The 18,580-nt window shown below is 42.8% G+C and overlaps 1 pseudogene; it reads left to right on the top strand.

Annotated features, from left to right (window-relative positions):
• Nucleotides 1-10,878: 10,878 nt before the first annotated feature.
• On the top strand, nt 10,879-11,130 carry LOC137347447 (short coiled-coil protein B pseudogene; annotated as a pseudogene).
• The last annotated feature ends 7,450 nt before the right edge of the window (nt 11,131-18,580 follow it).

The following is an 18,580-nucleotide window of genomic DNA, read 5'->3' as shown; positions in this document are numbered from 1 at the left end:
AATGAATTTACTACCTCCAACAATACAAATGTTCTCTTCCAGGTTTTTTCTTCCTCCTTAGGCAATAACACAGCCTGAAGGGATGTAGATTTTTCTGCTGCGAGAGTTAGAGAATTCCTTTCTTCATGGATCACACTTCATTGGTCTTCAGATCAAATTAGTTCCTGTCAGTCTTTACACACAAAGTTAACTGATACATTACAGCAGGTGGCCTCCTCTCTCTTGCTGTTGCCTAGGAAACAGGCTTGCTACTGGCACACTGTACCCAGGGAGAGACAGAACAACTCTCAATCTTAAAGGTACACTGCTCCCCCACCCACCCCGCTTAGCTTTTAAAACAGAGGAAAAAAAACTACATTTCCATGACAGTATGCTAATGATCCAAGTACCAGGATATAGTCATATGACTACATGCCTGTCTGACTCTGTAACTGTAACATCAAGAGGCAAGATCTACAAATAGATAGCTCTGTACTGAATCTAGTTTTTAGCTGCTTAATAAACCTGTTTGAGATCTTCAATCAACCTGAACTCCACGCATCTCATTTATGTTGAATCAGACAACATAAAGAAGCTGAAATAAAAACAAGAAATGCTGGAATCACTCAGCAGGTCTGGCAGCATCTGTGGAAAGAGAAGCAGAGTTAACGTTTCGGGTCAGTGACCCTTCTTCGGAACTCCTTTTGCTTTTATTAACATAAAGAAGCTTCTCATTTCAGTAACTATATACACTCCACATTAACTTGCTTGTCTCCTTCCAAAGCCATGTTGTAACTGTTCTTGAGTCTCTCCCACATGATCTCTTACTTCATCCTGGTGGGCAGTAATATTTATATTCTCTCAAGAATAACCCCTTGATACCCTTATACTACAGCCACAGAGAGTTACGGCTTGTCCATTTACATCTCAGCACCCTTCCTATGGCACGATAATTTCACTGGCGCTGAAAATTAACTTTAACAAGTGCGGAATCTCTTTTTTGCTTTTAATTATTGTTGGAAACTTGTTTAAAAAGTAAAATAAAAAAACGCTTACTTTTTCTTTCTGTCTCTTTTATCACGCTCTTTAGTTTTAGTTCAGAGATACAGCACTGAAACAGGCCCTTCGGCCCACCGAGTCTGTGCCGACCATCAACCACCCATTTATACTAATCCTACACTATTTCCATATTCCTACCACATCCCCACGTGTCCCTATATTTCCCTACCACCTACCTATACTAGGGGCAATTTATAATGGCCAATTAACCTATCAACCAGCAAGTCTTTGGCATGTGGGAGGAAACCGGAGCACCCGGAAGAAACCCACGCAGACACAGGGAGAACTTGCAAACTCCACACAGGCAGTACCCGGAATTGAACCCAGGTCACTGGAGCTGTGAGGCTGCAGTGCTAACCACTGCGCCACTGTGCCGCCCTCTAATCCAATGTTTAATTCCCTCTCTTTTTGTGCTTGATCTGGCATTGAATTCACCTACTCTAACTTACACTCCCTTATTCAGACCCTATGCTGTTCATTTCACAATATTTTCATCTGATTGGTTGAGGAGATACATTGTTGCTTTCTCAGTTCAGTCAAATCCTAGATGCTCTGTAGTGGGTGCCCTGTTGTTTTCATCTCACACTTTCAACACAAAACATCATGGACATTAAATGGGTGAGGCAAGTCTAACTAATGGCAGGAGCTCTTTGTTGGCCTGCCACAGTAATTTTTGGACCGTAATATATATGCAAGTCTTTTTTTGATAGCTCCGCTGCTAATTGGTAATTATTTGATTAATTAGTTCATTATTTAAACTTTCAAATGTATATTGAGACTAACAGAATATGAATGTGGAAGTCAAGCAAGCTAGTCTGTTTAATATATTTGGAGAAGTTGCTATTGATCATTATTTTTTTCTAAAAATGAGTAATTGGGCTGAGGTGAATACAATGAACTCTATTTTTATCCTTGCGTCTTGTGAAATTTTCTTCCGTATTGATAGCAACATTTAAGTTGTACCTCAAGAAGTCAATAGATTTATGTTTGTATTGGTCTTTCTCAACTGTCACGACATTTCTTCTGAATCACAAGGTCATCATCATTATTTGATGTGCCCAGCAGTGACAGTAATAGACTCTGTGTGATACCAGCTGACAATCAAACACAGTTGACTTTCTGTCAGTACATTCAGTTGCGTTGCACATGTCTGGCCTTTTGTGTCTCTCAGTTGAAGCATCATTCACATCTCTGACTTATCTGGTGAGTTGATCTCTGTCTCTTCTATAATGCAGAGGCAGGAAGTCTCCTTTCAGTGACATATTTTTCAGCTGGCCTTGCGCTTGTCATGTTTCGCTGTCACTTGGTGTTTTAACTGAAATGGCAGTCTGTCCTTTCCTGCGTGCAAATTGAGCTTAATTTACTCCAGCTTTTACTGTGAATGATGATGTTGCTGGGCATTTTTTGGCAAATAGTTGTGTTCCTTTCACACTGGTGTCATCTAATGTGCTTGAGTCTGTCAAAATCACACCCATCAATGTAATTTACTATTCAGTCTCATGTCATCGACACAAGCCACAGTTTAAATCCCTCCAAGATAAAGTCCTAAGTTTTAGTATTACGCTAGTCAGTGTGCTACTTTCACATTCTACTTATAACTTATTTTTGAAGAATTTCAGTTACAAATTAACAAACATATGAAATTAATGGGCAAAAAAAGACCAACTAATCCATCAACACCTGTGAGAGACAAAAAAAAACAAGAAAAAGCCGAGTGCCAGGAGGGAAAAAAATACTTGAAAAAATTCCTCTCTGACCCCCTCAAGAAATTGAAATCTGTCCAAGAGATGACGTGGACCAAGTATTATCTAGCAAGACACTTACCTTTTATATGATGCGATCTCTGTCTCAATGAAGAGCTGGTCCAGCTCCTTCGTGAAGGCATGCACCATTCAAAGTACTGGAGTTTGAAGATTCTGCTACCATTCAAACTCAGCTAACTTCTTCTAGGCAAGTTTCACAAGTCATTGTCCAGGCTACTCAAATGTCTACCTGAGTCAATCATCATTTGACCAATACAGAGTTGGATGAATGGTGATGTGCAGGCTTCCAACGTCAATGACCATCCTCTTGTTCAGACTGAGCACATGCAGCATGAAAGTTGAAAGGTTGATTGTAGGAAGATGACAAATAACAAAAGCAGAACAGAATTCAAAGTAAGACAGTTGGGAAAGCTAACATTATGTCTAAATTCACAAATGACGTCTTTCTCACAAGTGTGTTCCCTCCAGAAGCATTTGGTAACCTCACCCTTTAAATTTTTTCACTGTCCACAGCCTGTTCATTTGAATGTGCAATACCTTTAAAATTTTTGGCGCAGCTGCGCATACAGGGTATCTTAAAGAGGACATCTTGTGAGCAGCCTCTGCAGTACCTTCCAGGTTGCTGCACAGTCACGTGCAGTTTACAGTGAACATTTCTCACCAATCTAATCTCTGAAGTGGTGGGAGATGCAACTGAGAGAAGTCAGCAAACAAATAGTATTTGGATTTTAGATAGAATCAGGAAAAGAACATAAGAGCATAAGAAACAGGAGCAGGAGTCGGCCATTCAGACCTTCAAGCCTGCCCTGCCATTTAATAAGATCATGGCTAATCTGTCCCAGGCCTCAACTCTTCTTCCGGGCCTGCTCTGCATACCCCTCGACTCCCCGAGATTTCAAAAATCTATGTACCTCCTGCTTAAATACATTTAGTGACCTAGCCTCCACAACTCTGAGGTAGAGAATTCCAGAGATTCACCACCCACTGAGAGAAGAAATTCCTTTGCATCTCAGTGTTAAATGTGTGCCCCTTTATTCTGTAACTATGTCCCCTAGTTCGAGATTCCCCCACCAGTGGAAACACCTTCTCAACATCTACCCTATCAAGCCCCCTTAAAATCTTATATGTTTCAATCAGATTACCTTTTATTCTTCTAAACTCCAATGAATAAAGGGCTAACCTGTTTAGTCGTTCTTGATAAGACAACACCTTCATCCCAGGAATCAGCCGAGTGAACCTTTTCTGAACTACCTCCAATGCTAGTATATCCTTCTTTAAATACGGGGACCAAAATTGTACACAATACTCCAGGTGTGGCCTCACCAACACCCTGTACAGTTGTTATAAGACTTCCCTATTTTTAAACTCTAACACCCTAGCAATAAAGGCTAAAATTCCATTTGCCTTCCTAATTACTTGCTGCACCTGCAGGCTAACTTTTTGTGCTTCATGTACAAGAACACCCAGATCCCTCTGTTCTGCAGTATTTTGTAGTCTTTCTCCATCTAAATAATAATCAACCTTTTTATTCTTCCTACCAAAGAGACTGGGAAATAAGGATGCAATGCTGGATTTTTTTTATGTCCAATTTACAACAGGAAAAACATAAACTAATATTTCTCAATTTTATTTTTCAGAAAATGCCCAGACGTCCAATCATGAAAATTAGATTCTGTTAGCTTGACACCTGTTGTGGGAAAATATTGAAGTTTATTAGAAAGGAAACAATTGAAAAGCATTTGGCAAGACTACAGAGAGTAAGTCAAAACCTGCATTTAGATAATGAAAGACAGCTGATGTCTATCAAATATCTTTTCTTTCTTTCTTTCTTTTGGGCCTCCTTATCTCGAGAGACAATGGATACGCGCCTGGAGGTGGTCAGTGGTTTGTGAAGCAGCGCCTGGAGTGGCTATAAAGGCCAATTCTGGAGTGACAGGCTCTTCCACAGGTGCTGCAGAGAAATTTGTTTGTTGGGGCTGTTGCACAGTTGGCTCTCCCCTTGCGCCTCTGTCTTTTTTCCTGCCAACTACTAAGTCTCTTCGACTCGCCACAATTTAGCCCTGTCTTTATGGCTGCCCGCCAGCTCTGGCGAATGCTGGCAACTGACTCCCACGACTTGTGATCAATGTCACACGATTTCATGTCGCGTTTGCAGACGTCTTTATAACGGAGACATGGACGGCCGGTGGGTCTGATACCAGTGGCGAGCTCGCTGTACAATGTGTCTTTGGGGATCCTGCCATCTTCCATGCGGCTCACATGGCCAAGCCATCTCAAGCGCCGCTGACTCAGTAGTGTGTATAAGCTGGGGATGTTGGCCGCTTCAAGGACTTCTGTGTTGGAGATATAGTCCTGCCACCTGATGCCAAGTATTCTCCGAAGGCAGCGAAGATGGAATGAATTGAGACGTCGCTCTTGGCTGGCATACGTTGTCCAGGCCTCGCTGCCGTAGAGCAAGGTACTGAGGACACAGGCCTGATACACTCGGACTTTTGTGTTCCGTGTCAGTGCGCCATTTTCCCACACTCTCTTGGCCAGTCTGAACATAGCAGTGGAAGCCTTACCCATGCGCTTGTTGATTTCTGCATCTAGAGACAGGTTACTGGTGATAGTTGAGCCTAGGTAGGTGAACTCTTGAACCACTTCCAGAGCGTGGTCGCCAATATTGATGGATGGAGCATTTCTGACATCCTGCCCCATGATGTTCGTTTTCTTGAGGCTGATGGTTAGGCCAAATTCATTGCAGGCAGACGCAAACCTGTCGATGAGACTCTGCAGGCATTCTTCAGTGTGAGATGTTAAAGCAGCATCGTCAGCAAAGAGGAGTTCTCTGATGAGGACTTTCCGTACTTTGGACTTCGCTCTTAGACGGGCAAGGTTGAACAACCTGCCCCCTGATCTTGTGTGGAGGAAAATTCCTTCTTCAGAGGATTTGAACGCATGTGAAAGCAGCAGGGAGAAGAAAATCCCAAAAAGTGTGGGTGCGAGAACACAGCCCTGTTTCACACCACTCAGGATAGGAAAGGGCTCTGATGAGGAGCCACCATGTTGAATTGTGCCTTTCATATTGTCATGGAATGAGGTGATGATACTTAGTAGCTTTGGTGGACATCCGATCTTTTCTAGTAGTCTGAAGAGACCACGTCTGCTGACGAGGTCAAAGGCTTTGGTGAGATCAATGAAAGCAATGTAGAGGGGCATCTGTTGTTCACGGCATTTCTCCTGTATCTGACGAAGGGAGAACAGCATGTCAATAGTCGATCTCTCTGCACGAAAGCCACACTGTGCCTCAGGGTAGACGCGCTCGGCCAGCTTCTGGAGCCTGTTCAGAGCGACTCGAGCAAAGACTTTCCCCACTATGCTGAGCAGGGAGATTCCACGGTAGTTGTTGCAGTCACCGCGGTCACCTTTGTTTTTATAGAGGGTGATGATGTTGGCATCGCGCATGTCCTGGGGTACTGCTCCCTCGTCCCAGCACAGGCATAGCAGTTCATGTAGTGCTGAGAGTATAGCAGGCTTGGCACTCTTGATTATTTCAGGGGTAATGCTGTCCTTCCCAGGGGCTTTTCCGCTGGCTAGGGAATCAATGCCATCACTGATGGCATCATGTAACTATAATATGAGGATTTAATATTGCCAGATTTAACTGGTATCTTTGATATCTCAATTTTCAAAACAACATTTAATAAGACACTTGAGGCTCAAGTGAACTTTTATTGGATCTTACAGAACAACATAAGAACAGGAGAAGGCCATTCAGCCCTTTGAGTCTGTTCCGTCATTCAGTTAGATCATTGCTGATATGTACCTCAACTACAGTTACCTGCCTTAGCTCCATATCCCTTGGTACCCTTATCTACTTACCTAACAAACATCTATCGATCTCAATCTTGACCAATTTCCTGTACAATTAAAAACTTAAAGGAATTTGTAAATCGAATAACGATTTGATTGTAAAATAAGACCTAGGTTAATTAAAATAATTAGACTTCTAATTGGCATTACTGATTGAAATGTCCTCAAGAATTGTTCCAGGGAACCTTTTGTCAATGATATTTATTAATGAACCCAATGAGAAACTGGGAAATTATACCCTTACTGCTGTCTGCCAAACATTTAGAATTCCATATGCAATTGCTTCAAATCCTACAGCTGCTTGTTTTCTGATTGTTGCTATCAGAGTTGCAATGTTCTCATTCAGTCAGCTGACATGAGGTTCTTTCTGGCAATGACCATCCTGATACAAGCCCACGACTCTCATTGTCAACGATTCTCTAAGTCCCTCGTCTTGAACTTCCCACCTTTCAGTATGAATATAAACAGCAAAGGAGAAAAACTCTTCTCCTTAGCGCAAAGGAGATTGAAGGGAAAATTAATAGAAATGTAGAAGATTATGACAGGCTTAGATAAGTTAGGCAAGGAAAAGCTGTTCCTATTAACTAATGGCGCGAGGACTAGCCGACACAGAATGAAGGTTTTGGGCAAGGGATGCAGGGGAATATGAGGAAGAACTTTTTTACGCAGCAGGTGGTAATGACCTGGAAGTTGCTGCCCACAAGGGTGGTGGAAGCAGAGACAATCAATGACTTCAAAAGGAAACAGACTTGCAGGCCGACGGGGATCGAGCTGGGGGAGTGGGACTGACTGAATAGCTCCACAGAAAGTCAGTTTGGACTCGATGGGCCAAGTGGCCTTCTTCTGTGCCGACGTAAAGGTCGGTGGCGAACCCGCTTCCACCTAGCCCTAGGATCCATCCCACATTTTATGGGTCCCCAGGCTTTAATTGTCCTGAGGCGGGACTTTCACCCGCTTGAGGGAGGAGGTACCACCTCAGTGAGCTGCCAGCAGCTCTTAATCCCAGCAGCACCACTGGGAGTGGTGGCCACTGCTGGGACTGCAGCCCAGCCGACCAGATGGATCCATGAGTGAAGGTAAGCTGGGTATGCCTCACCAGGGGGATCAGTCCTTCCCTGGTGAGGCTGGAGTGGTCGTTTGGGGGGAGGGAGTTGTCTTGGGTCCTGGGGGTGGATTGGGAGACGGGGGCAGCCCTCAATCGGGCACTCTTTGCCCAGCTGCCATGGACCCCCTATCGAGGTGCGGAAAGGCTGGCAGCTATTGTTGGGTGACCTTTCACATCCCCAGCACGCCCGCTTGCAGGTAAAATACCCATGGAGGTGGGTGAGAGCCCTTAAGTGGCTGTTAAGTGGCAACTTAAGGGTCTTGATTGGCCTCGGGTGGGCGAGCTGTTTCCCCCCCCCTCCGCCCGACCACCGTAAAGTTGACCGGAGGCGACAGCAGGGCGGATAGGTCTCCTGGAGCCTCCTGCTCAATTTCACGCTGCTCCCATGCCACCATCTGACCCGCTGGGGCGGCGTAAAATTCATCCCCCAGACTCTACAAAAGTATTGGTTTTACAAATGCAATACATATTTTTATGCTCAGGGTTAAGTGGACAGATTTGGTTTATCAAGAATGAAGATAAATAGAGATCAAATTTGTTTTTAATTCACTTGAACAGAAATTTCTCTCCATTGCAAAAAAAACTTGTTAAAAACTTTTATGAAGTATAAACAAAACATATTCTGCACATTCAAGGCCTGCTGAATTTGATATTCATCCGATGGATCTTTGAAAATTACACCGGATCTATTAGATAAATGGCACATTCAGCGGGAATCCAACGCATTTTCTGGATATACAATGGTTTCTTTAAAATCAGAGGTAGTTTTGCACAGCATTTTCATTTCAACTTGCATATCCTTGAATCCAATAGTCAGGGACTTACATTAATAATAAATTTCCAGTAGCCTAGCTTGAAGAGTTCTTTGCATTGGAATTAATGTTACTTGCCCTGTTCAGCTCATCTAGGTTGCATTGTATTGTTCCGTGCACTCATGGAACGATGAGTAATAGGGTTTTCATTTACTTATTGTAAACCTTACACCGACCGTCTATTTCTACGTTCCTACAGAAGTGCAGCGAAGGATGTGTTTTTAGTGTTCTCCAGTACTGCCCGTGCCTTGGGTGACAAGAACATTGACATTCTCATTCACATTATCTCTTGATACTATACCCATAGCAGGGTCAGCAAAACTTTTATCTATCCTTTCAACCATTGCATCTACAAATCTGGGCCACGGTACAAAAATAAACTATGCACTGTATAATTTAGAGAACTAGTTAACAGCAGTGCACATAACATGCAGCTATCAAGTTCAGCTTTGTTACTATTTCTTAAAGCTAGATGTTTAAAAAGTCTGTAGCCACTTAATGAGAGCGAGAAAATGGGATTTACACGAAGCTGACTTCCCATAGCTTAACTGCTGGACAAATGTATGAGTTCATTCAAGCCTGCGAACTTCCCTGGGTCACAGTGATCATTATACACAAATATTTATGTGAGCTACCTTTTTTCTTCTGTAAAGGAGTCAAGCCATGTTACGAAAGTTCTGTAAAACAGAACAATCATTTCATCAAATATTTGAATGCTTCCAATTTCACTGTTTTTTTTACTGCATTTTATATCAAAACAGTCATTTTTTGTAAAGGATTTTTGTTACAGTTAAGTTGTACTTAGAGTGTAAAAATAAAGTACTTCAGTGGAGTCTGCTACACCTAATGGTTTCAATTTGAATTTAGCTGCAAATCAGGATAATAGTGCATCAAATGGCATTTCAGTTGTAGCTATGAACGTTTAATATTACTGGAAAGACTGGTATAGCTTGAAACCTATAACAGCTGATTTCCCCAACTCTGTAAAAGTAAGTTTCTTTTGTCTTGAATCTTAAGCATTTTGCACTAAATTCAGACAGAAAAAAGCAGTCTGTTCCTACTGATGCTGTGAGTTTCTCAGAAACTTTTACCACTGATGTCTTTGTAAGTTCGACCAGTTCAAATGTCAACTCCATAAGGGGTCACTTTAATTTTTGGCAATAGTGTAAGATGGACTATATAGGATTGCCTGCCTGTTATACACCTATCTCAACTTTTCATTTCCACTATAGAAAAAATATGTAGATTACTGTCATGCTATGCCCCCACCTGCCAAGAATGAGGCACATCAATTTTGTTATGAACATTGATTTTTACCTGTTGTTGGAGCGAGGAAATAACTTGTTAAACAGATCAGCCGTGGCCGAAAAAAAATCATTTACATACTAACAGACATTGAAGGTGGGGAAGTGCTTTCCAGGGCCTGCTAAGGAGGATACAATCCACAAGGGCCAGGACTGGTTAGACCAGCTGGTCACATGACTACCTGGCTGTTCCAGGGTTTTCTTTTGAACTAGCCACTTAGAGCTTGCACACAGAGTGTCTGTTTGCTCCTGGACTGAGAAGATCTCTCCTGCGTGCTCCCAACTGTTTCTCACAAACCTCTGAATCCAATGAAAACACATGAACCCCAAGAGAGAGAATTCTCCTACAGTGAACAAGGTTTAAGAAGAATACTGGCCCCCAACGAAAAGCAAAATCTACCTACAATCAAGGACTCTCCAGTGAGCTTGAAGAACCATAACAAAAACTCTTCAGATATTACCTCAAACTTTTCCACTTTATTTTTCTTCTGCTCTTTTCTGTCTCTATTTGCATGTGTGTATCACATATGCATGCTAGCATGGGCACATCATGTGTCCATAGGTGTCAATGGAATTAGAGTTTAATAAATTTCAACCTTCTTTAAACCTAAGAAAACCTGATGTGCTGGTTTCTTTGCCTTATAATTGGAAAGTGGTGAATAAGGATTCACCAAGGGGGAGCTAAAAATAGTGTGTTTAAAATTAAACCCTGTTATGGCAAGACCAGGTGAAGGCTGAAAGGGACCCCTGGACAACTTTCTCACCTGGTTATAATAATTACCTGTCCATGGCTGTTAATGTTATAGAACGGCTGTTGTGTTTACCTACTGTCATGCACAGAAGGAACCGTGATGAAATAAACAAAAAAGTGGAAGCACTATGAATTAAATGTCACCTGTTAAATAAAACCACCAGAACATGGACACTTGTATCCCAGTCAAAAAGGAGTAGTGGTCACGTGACCCCTCCTGCACTGGTTATCATCTGCACAGATGGAACTGTTCACGATGAATACAGAAATGGAAGTAATTTACCCCGAAAACCAAGTAGAATTGGAAGAGAAGACACGGCTGATTAAACAAGTGTTGGAACTTCAACACAATTTAGAAGAGCTGTTTGCACGTGTGGATGCTGTAAAAGAAGAGAATCTGAAACTAAAGTCTGAAAATCAAGTTCTTGGACAGTACATAGAAAATCTCACGTCCGCCTCTAGTGTTTTCCAGACAACAGACACAAAAAGCAAACAAAAATAAGGGCATTTACCTGAAATAGCTCTGGAGATTTGAAATTGAAAAGAGCATATTGCATATTGATGACCCCTATCGACATACATGAACTAACAAAGGGTTCCAGAGACAGACAGACACACAGCCCAAACCAAAATGAATAGGTGTGAAGTAGCACCATGTTAACAGGACGATCTCCATTCAAACATCAATCAATAGCCATAGTTATCATATCCTTGTACATTGTGTGGTCACACCAAAGGAGAGGGCCATGTGTCCTCTAATGTGATGGAATTTTACCTTAATAGGGTAGTCATCTGGAGAGAGAGGGGAGTTCAAGCCAACACCTCAGAAAGCCAGTCCAGCCAGAGGCTGTGCTAGAGATCTAACCAAGCAAGAAGAGCCCTGCTGAACAACAACTGAACAGCCACTACAGCAGGAACATCACAAAGTGACTTTAAGACTCTCTAGATGTGAAGGTAATAAAATCCACACCACCAGCTTTGTGCTGAGTTATAACCACTAGAATGTGACAACACTTCAACAAGTTCAAGACTACAAACACCCAGGCCTGTACCTTTAAAAAAATTCCTTTTGGGAAGATTCAACAGGTTTACTGTAAGCCATGAACACTTAACTTACTTTGGGCTTCAAGCTACATCCTACCCTTTTCTCTCTATCTATCGATACCTGTGTTTGTGTGGGTGGGTGAATGTGTGTGTGGGTAAGGTTGTGACCATTTTGAGAACTGTGTAAAAAATAAATAGGTTTTCTTGTACGTTAAGAAAGGTAACTATCGTTTGTCTGTTTATTTGACCTGAAAAACACTCAGGGACTAACTCACCACTTTTAATAAAACATGATTGCGGTCAGTTAGGAGGTGAACAGTGGGAACCATCCACACCTCTTTTCACCTGCCCTTAGCACTACAAAATAATCGCAAAACTTCAATAGTAATTCATTATGTGAAGCATTTTCTGACTTTCAGCTTGATGAGACACTATATAATTACAGCTATTATATTGTAAATATGTTTGCCATAGCATGTATACAGTGAAATTATAGAGTAATTTGACATATTAGGTTAGTTTCATAAACAAACCTGCACAAGATTTTTCATCAATTTAATATAGGATCAGTCGTGTGTGCTTTGTGATGTTTTCTAATTAACAAATCAAGTCAACACAGTTTTATGTATGACAGTTACAGCTCATAGATTGCTAGAAAAAGCTAATAATATTCTCAAGGTGCCCTTGCTTCATTGAAATAATATGTGTCCTCATATATAATTGTACAATAATTAGTTTAGTTGAATGAAAATATTGCTGTGTTGTTGTGGATGGCCATGTGCATCCATTGGTATTTGGTAGAGCAGCATACATTGAACAATGAGCAGTTGCATGCATAAACTCAGGTAGAGATGCAGATATCTCGTCTGTATTCCATTAAAACTGTAACTATTTAATTATTATTTACTTTGCCACAAAGGTCAATTTACACAGTCTTCATGGCACAAATAGAAATTATAACCCCCACTAGCCCTTGTTTATTACAATTGGTTATATTGGTGCACTCAATTATGAAGGCCATTGGGGGTACAAAGAACAAAGAACAAAGAAAATTACAGCACAGGAACAAGCCCTTCGGCCCTCCAAGCCTGCGCCGATCCAGATCCTCTATCTAAACATGACGCCTATTTTCTAAGGGTCTGTATCTCTTTACTTCCTGCCCATTCATGTATCTGTCTAGATACATCTTAAAAGACGCTATCGTGCCCACGTCTACCACCTCCGCTGGCAACGCGTTCCAGGCACCCACCACCCTCTGCGAAAAGAACTTTCCATGCATATCCCCCCTAAACTTTTCCCCTTTCACTTTGAACTCGTGACCCCTAGTAATTGAATCCCCCACTCTGGGAAATATACCTCTCATGATTTTGTACACCTCAGTCAGATCCCCCCTCAACCTCCGTCTTTCTAATGAAAATAATCCTAATCTACTCAACCTCTCTTCATAGCTAGCGCCCTCCATACCAGGCAACATCCTGGTGAACCTCCTCTGCACCCTCTCCAAAGCATCCACATCCTTTTGGTAATGTGGCGACCAGAACTGCACGCAGTATTCCAAATGTGGCCGAACCAAAGTCATATACAACTGTAACATGACCTGCCAACTCTTGTACTCAATACCCCGTCCTATGAAGGAAAGCATGCCGTATGCCTTCTTGACCACTCTATTGACCTGCGTTGCCACCTTCAGGGAACAATGGACCTGAACACCCAAATCTCTCTGTACATCAATTTTCCCCAGGACTTTTACATTTACTGTATTCCATTCTTGAATTGGATCTTCCAAAATGCATCACCTCGCATTTGCCCTGATTGAACTCCATCTGCCATTTCTCTGCCCAACTCTCCAGTCTATCTATATTCTGCTGTATTCTCTGATAGTCCCCTTCACTATCTGCTACTCCACCAATCTTAGTGTCGTCTGCAAACTTGCTAATCAGACCACCTATACTTTCCTCCAAATCATTTAAGTATATCACAAACAACAGTGGTCCCAGCACGGATCCCTGTGGAACACCACTGGTCACACGTCTCCATTTTGAGAAACTCCCTTCCACTGCTACTCTCTGTCTCCTGTTGCCCAGCCAGTTCTTTATCCAATTAGCTAGTACATCCTGGACCCCATGCGACTTCACTTTCTCCATCAGCCTACCTAATTTTAACATTGAAGAATTTGTGGTTTTAGGTGCAGGTGAGGAGTTAAATTTGGTGCTCACATGCGCAAGGAGTTGCCAACGTGCTAACTTACAGGTTTAACTCAGGCATGTTAGCTGAGTGCGTGTAACTCCCCTCTGGAGAAACAAGTTTGCAATTTGAATATTTAAATCAGCATATTCTAATGATATTTCAAATGGCATTTACATTTATCCTAAAACTCGCCATTGAAACCAAGACGAGAAGACTAAACAGCAATTCATGGAACTCGTTAAAAGTCAGGCATTCAACAGCAATAAATGCTCACAGCTGCCTTCTTACCTCCCACTGGGAAAGGATTTGGTTCAGAGGATAATTTGTGCACTTTGAACAAATTGAGATTCAAGATTAGCGTGGGTGGGGTCATGGGTGCCTTATATAGAAATGTGGACAAGGAGTAAGATGACCTTCAGCAGCAGCAACAGCCTGCCGTGGAGGGACCTGCAGGTGGTCAGCAGAGAAGGGTGCAGCAGAGGTGGGAACAGAAGAGGGGTGGAGCTCGCAGAATGCAGTATCCATCTAACAGGGCATACAGGCAGAGGCTCAACTTTCTTGGTGTCTCAGAAGAGCAGTGCTTTCAGAGGCCCAGATTGTCCCATCAGGTGATGGCAGTCATATGCCTTCTCCTAGATGAAGAACATGCTCTCTGTTGGACCTGGAAGACATGCATTACCAATGGCTATGAAAGTAATCACCACCCTCAACTTATTTGCCTTCAGGTGCTCCCAGGGCTCTGCCAGAGATATATCCAGCATCTCTCAGTCAGTTGCACATAAATGCTTAAGGCAGGTTACTGATAGATTGTTTGCCAGGGTCAGCAACTAATGTTAACATGATGATGCCCGTCGGAATGAATAGGTGCTTCTCTGACACGCTTCCCACATGTGTACAGGCTGTCATCGACTGCATACACAAGGTGACACGCAGCATGGTCAAGGTTCACATGATTGCCGAAATTATTATTCCGCAGACTTAGCCACTCTGTCCATGGAAGAAGACATCCTCACAATGCCCTGCACCGCCAATCTGTTCGTGCTTGAAGTGGACTCCTCCATTCTCTCTGTAATCACGGGTAGCATATTTGGAAGGCCGACCAGATCATCACAGTTTTTCTGCTGCCTATAAATGTTTATCCTGTTTATTGATAGCCCCCGGGATACGTACAGCATCTATGTCCAGTTGGGCAGAGATCGGAGAGATCTGTGCTCTCCGATACGGACTCTCCACAGCTGTCTCTGCCAACTTGAATCCTCTTGCTGACTTGTGAACTATGAGTCACCAAGTGAAAACCCAACTATCTGTCCAACTGGTCCCAACAAAGTGAGAATGTCTGCACTGGTGCATGGTAAGCATGAGTCCTGTGACAGTGCACCCTCTGAATGAACCAACTCCTCTGAAGATTTGTCATCCGGGAGGCCCACTGGCTGCTGCTGCACAGGTGCAGGATCTAACAGAGAGAAAAGGTATGAATTAATACTGGCAAGTTAAAAATTGTTGCAACTTAGCATTGTGAAGATGATATTTCACTCACTGTTGGAATCAAGTCAAGATGACTGACTGTTGTATGACATGTAGGTCACTGATATTTAAATCTGTCATCAAGTAGCTGAGAGGTTCCAATCCCTCCATCTCCAATAGTCAGAGACACCAAAATGCCACTAGTCTCCAGTACTTCCTCTACTGCAGCTATTAACTGTGCAATCTGTGAAAGACCATGCCTGGTTCTCTCTATCTCCTTTGTGTTTTGCACTCTCTTCTTCTGCAACAAGGGAAAGAACAAACCTATGAGTGAGCATAATGGCATGTGTTGAACCAATGGATGCACTGAATTTGGAGAGGGTGACTATCAGGGAGAGACTATCAAATTGCATAAAGATCAGGGTGAATGGCAGTGGGGATGGATAGATACAGATGTGAGGTAGTGCAAAGAACGAGAAGGATGGGTGCACTGTTAACATAAGTGGGTGTGAGGAGTGATGTGATGAAGTAGGCTTGACAAGGCAGACTGAGGGGGTGGCATGACGTGCACAGCAGGATGTAGATCCGTTACCTCTGGTGTCCACCAAGGGTCTATCCTTGCCCCCTCCTATTTCTCGTCGACATGCTGCACCTCGGCGACATCATCTGAAAGCACAGCATTTGTTTTCACATGCATGCTGATGACACTCAGCTCTACCTCACCACCACCTCTCTCCACTCCTCCACTGTTGCTGAATTAAGACTTCTTATCTGACATCCAGTACTGGATCAGCAGAAATTTCCATCAATTATATTGGGAAGACTGAAGCCATTGTTGTCGGTTTCTGCTCCAAACTCGGCTCCCTAGCTACTGATTCCATACCCCGCAACTGGCTGAGATTAAGCCAATCTATTCACAACGTTGGTGACACATTTGACCCCGAGATGAGTTTCCGACCTCATATAATGATGATTAAGACCACCTATTTCCAGCTCCGTAACATTGGCTGACTTTGCCCCTGCCTTAGCTCATCTGCTGCTGAAACTCTCATTTATGCCTTTGTTACCTCCAGCATGACTATTACAACACACACCTGACTGGTCTCCCACATTCTAGTCTCTGTAAACTTGAGGTCATCCAAACCTCTGCTGCCCATGTTTTAACTAGCATCAAGTCCCATTCCACTATCACCCGCCTGCTCGCTAACCTGCATTGGCTCCTGGTCAAGCAATGTTTTGATTTTAAAATTCTCATCCTTGTTTTCAAATCCCACCATAGCATCGCCCCTCCCTATCTCTGTAATCTCCTCCAGACCACAACTCTCCAAGATATCTGCACTCCTCTAATTCTGGCCTCTTGTGCATCCCTGATTTTAATCACTCCACCATTGCTGGCCGTGCCATGAGTTGCCTAGGCTCCAAGCTCTGGAATACTCTCCCCGCACCTTTCTGCCTCTCCATCTTGCTTTCCTCCTTTACTTCTTAAAAGCTACCTCTTTGACCAAGCTTTGGGTCACCTAATATCTCCTTTTGTGGCTTGGTGTCATAGTTTGTTCTATAATGTTCCTATAAAGCACCTTGGGATGATTTATTACATTAAAGATACTATACAAATAAAGATTGTTGTTATAGATGAATGGACAGCTGTACGCACCATTCCTGACCTCTTTCGGTCTTTAGAACAATTCCTGTACTGAATCCAGGAACGTGGCACAATGCTGCTGCTGCTCACCTCCTGGGACACCTCCATTCATGCCTTGTTTTGTGGCAGCAGCAAGGTTCTTCCTTGCATTGCTGGGGAAGAGTATCTGTCTTTGATTTCTCACTGCACTCAGCAGTGCAGCAAGTGATATATCGTTAAATTGAGGTGCAGCTCTTGACTATCCTGAATCTATTGAGATTAAACACACTCTCAATTCAAACTGCTAAACTTCTAGAAATTCCATGCTTGGATTACTCCTTTAAATGCCGGAGTTGAGATTGTGTCCACTTTATATTCAAAGTATCAGCCGAGAATACATGCTCAAGCCCTGTAGGGGGCACTTGAACAACCTTTGGACTCTTGGGTAAGACTTCTAACTAATGGAGCCAAATTGGCCCTTGTGCTAATAATGCAAGGTGGATTTGCTTCTTATTTTTTTTTAATGACAGCTTTTACCAAGTTAATAAACATGGGATTGTTTGCATTGTAACAAAAAACATTCACCAATCAAAGCATACAACTGCATTCCAAAGAATTAATCATTGGTTAACTGGGATAGATCTGTATTTTCTGTCTGGTTTGCTTTCAAAATGCACCCGAGTATTGGAACATTACTGGAAATCTCATCCATTTTAGACCAACAGAGCAGGGAGACCTAATAGGAATTTAATTGTTTATTACATTACCAGTCTTAACCATGCACCTGGCATCTTTCTGTAAGGCATTCATACAAGTGGGGAGTAATAAAGCATTCCAGCGCAGTGACTGTGCACATAGTGTGGTTAGTGTAAATTGTCCTGCAGGAAGCAGCCCAGGTATGATGTGTGCAAACAATTTGGTCTTCGAGCCAACAGATCTGACCTTTGTGGTTTCAAGTCTCAAAGGATTCTATTCAGAACAAATGCAGGGGGCTAGCTCGTTTATCCAGCCTTTGATGTGCATTGAACACCTGGATGTGGGTTGATATATTCAAGGAAGTTCCCAGTATGAGCTTCACCACAAGAAATGCAGTCTGGCAGCAGTCAGTTCCTGAGTGACATTGGCCAAAACCTAGGAGAAGGTCACTGTGATGAAAGAGGAGCTTTTGTTTTGAGATGTGTACATTTTTATATAGCTGTATCTATAATAAATATATAGCTGCGTAGAGTGTGTCATTCTTGTGAATTTAATAATTGCGGCCAGCAACACTTTCTTATTGTGCTATTTACACTACTCTGGACTCATTCATGATCTGGGGCTTTCTCTCCACAATTGGTGGCACCTCAAAGCTACACACTAGACTTCTCATACAATTCTGCATTTGTCTTTCTCTCCCTTCTGTGCTACCACGTCATGCAGCCTGCCACCCCCTCCCCCTTTCTCTTATGGTGTGCTTGTGCATTTCCCCTCTACCCCTGACCTCACCTGCAGCCTCTCCCACTTTCCCTCGATGTTCCTGGCCCCCAGTTGGCTTGTCAGCATTTTCTGCATGCAACCTTGTCTAGGTTTCAGGTTTAGTTTGAAATGCAAAACATACTGTTACTGTATTTGCCAATTGCATACAGCGCCAGCCTGC

Source organism: Heterodontus francisci, chromosome 32 (assembly GCF_036365525.1).
Source record: "Heterodontus francisci isolate sHetFra1 chromosome 32, sHetFra1.hap1, whole genome shotgun sequence".
Taxonomy (NCBI): Eukaryota; Metazoa; Chordata; class Chondrichthyes; order Heterodontiformes; family Heterodontidae; genus Heterodontus; species Heterodontus francisci.
The sequence above is the reverse complement of the archived record's forward strand: the minus strand, read 5'-3'. Positions and strand labels throughout refer to the sequence as shown.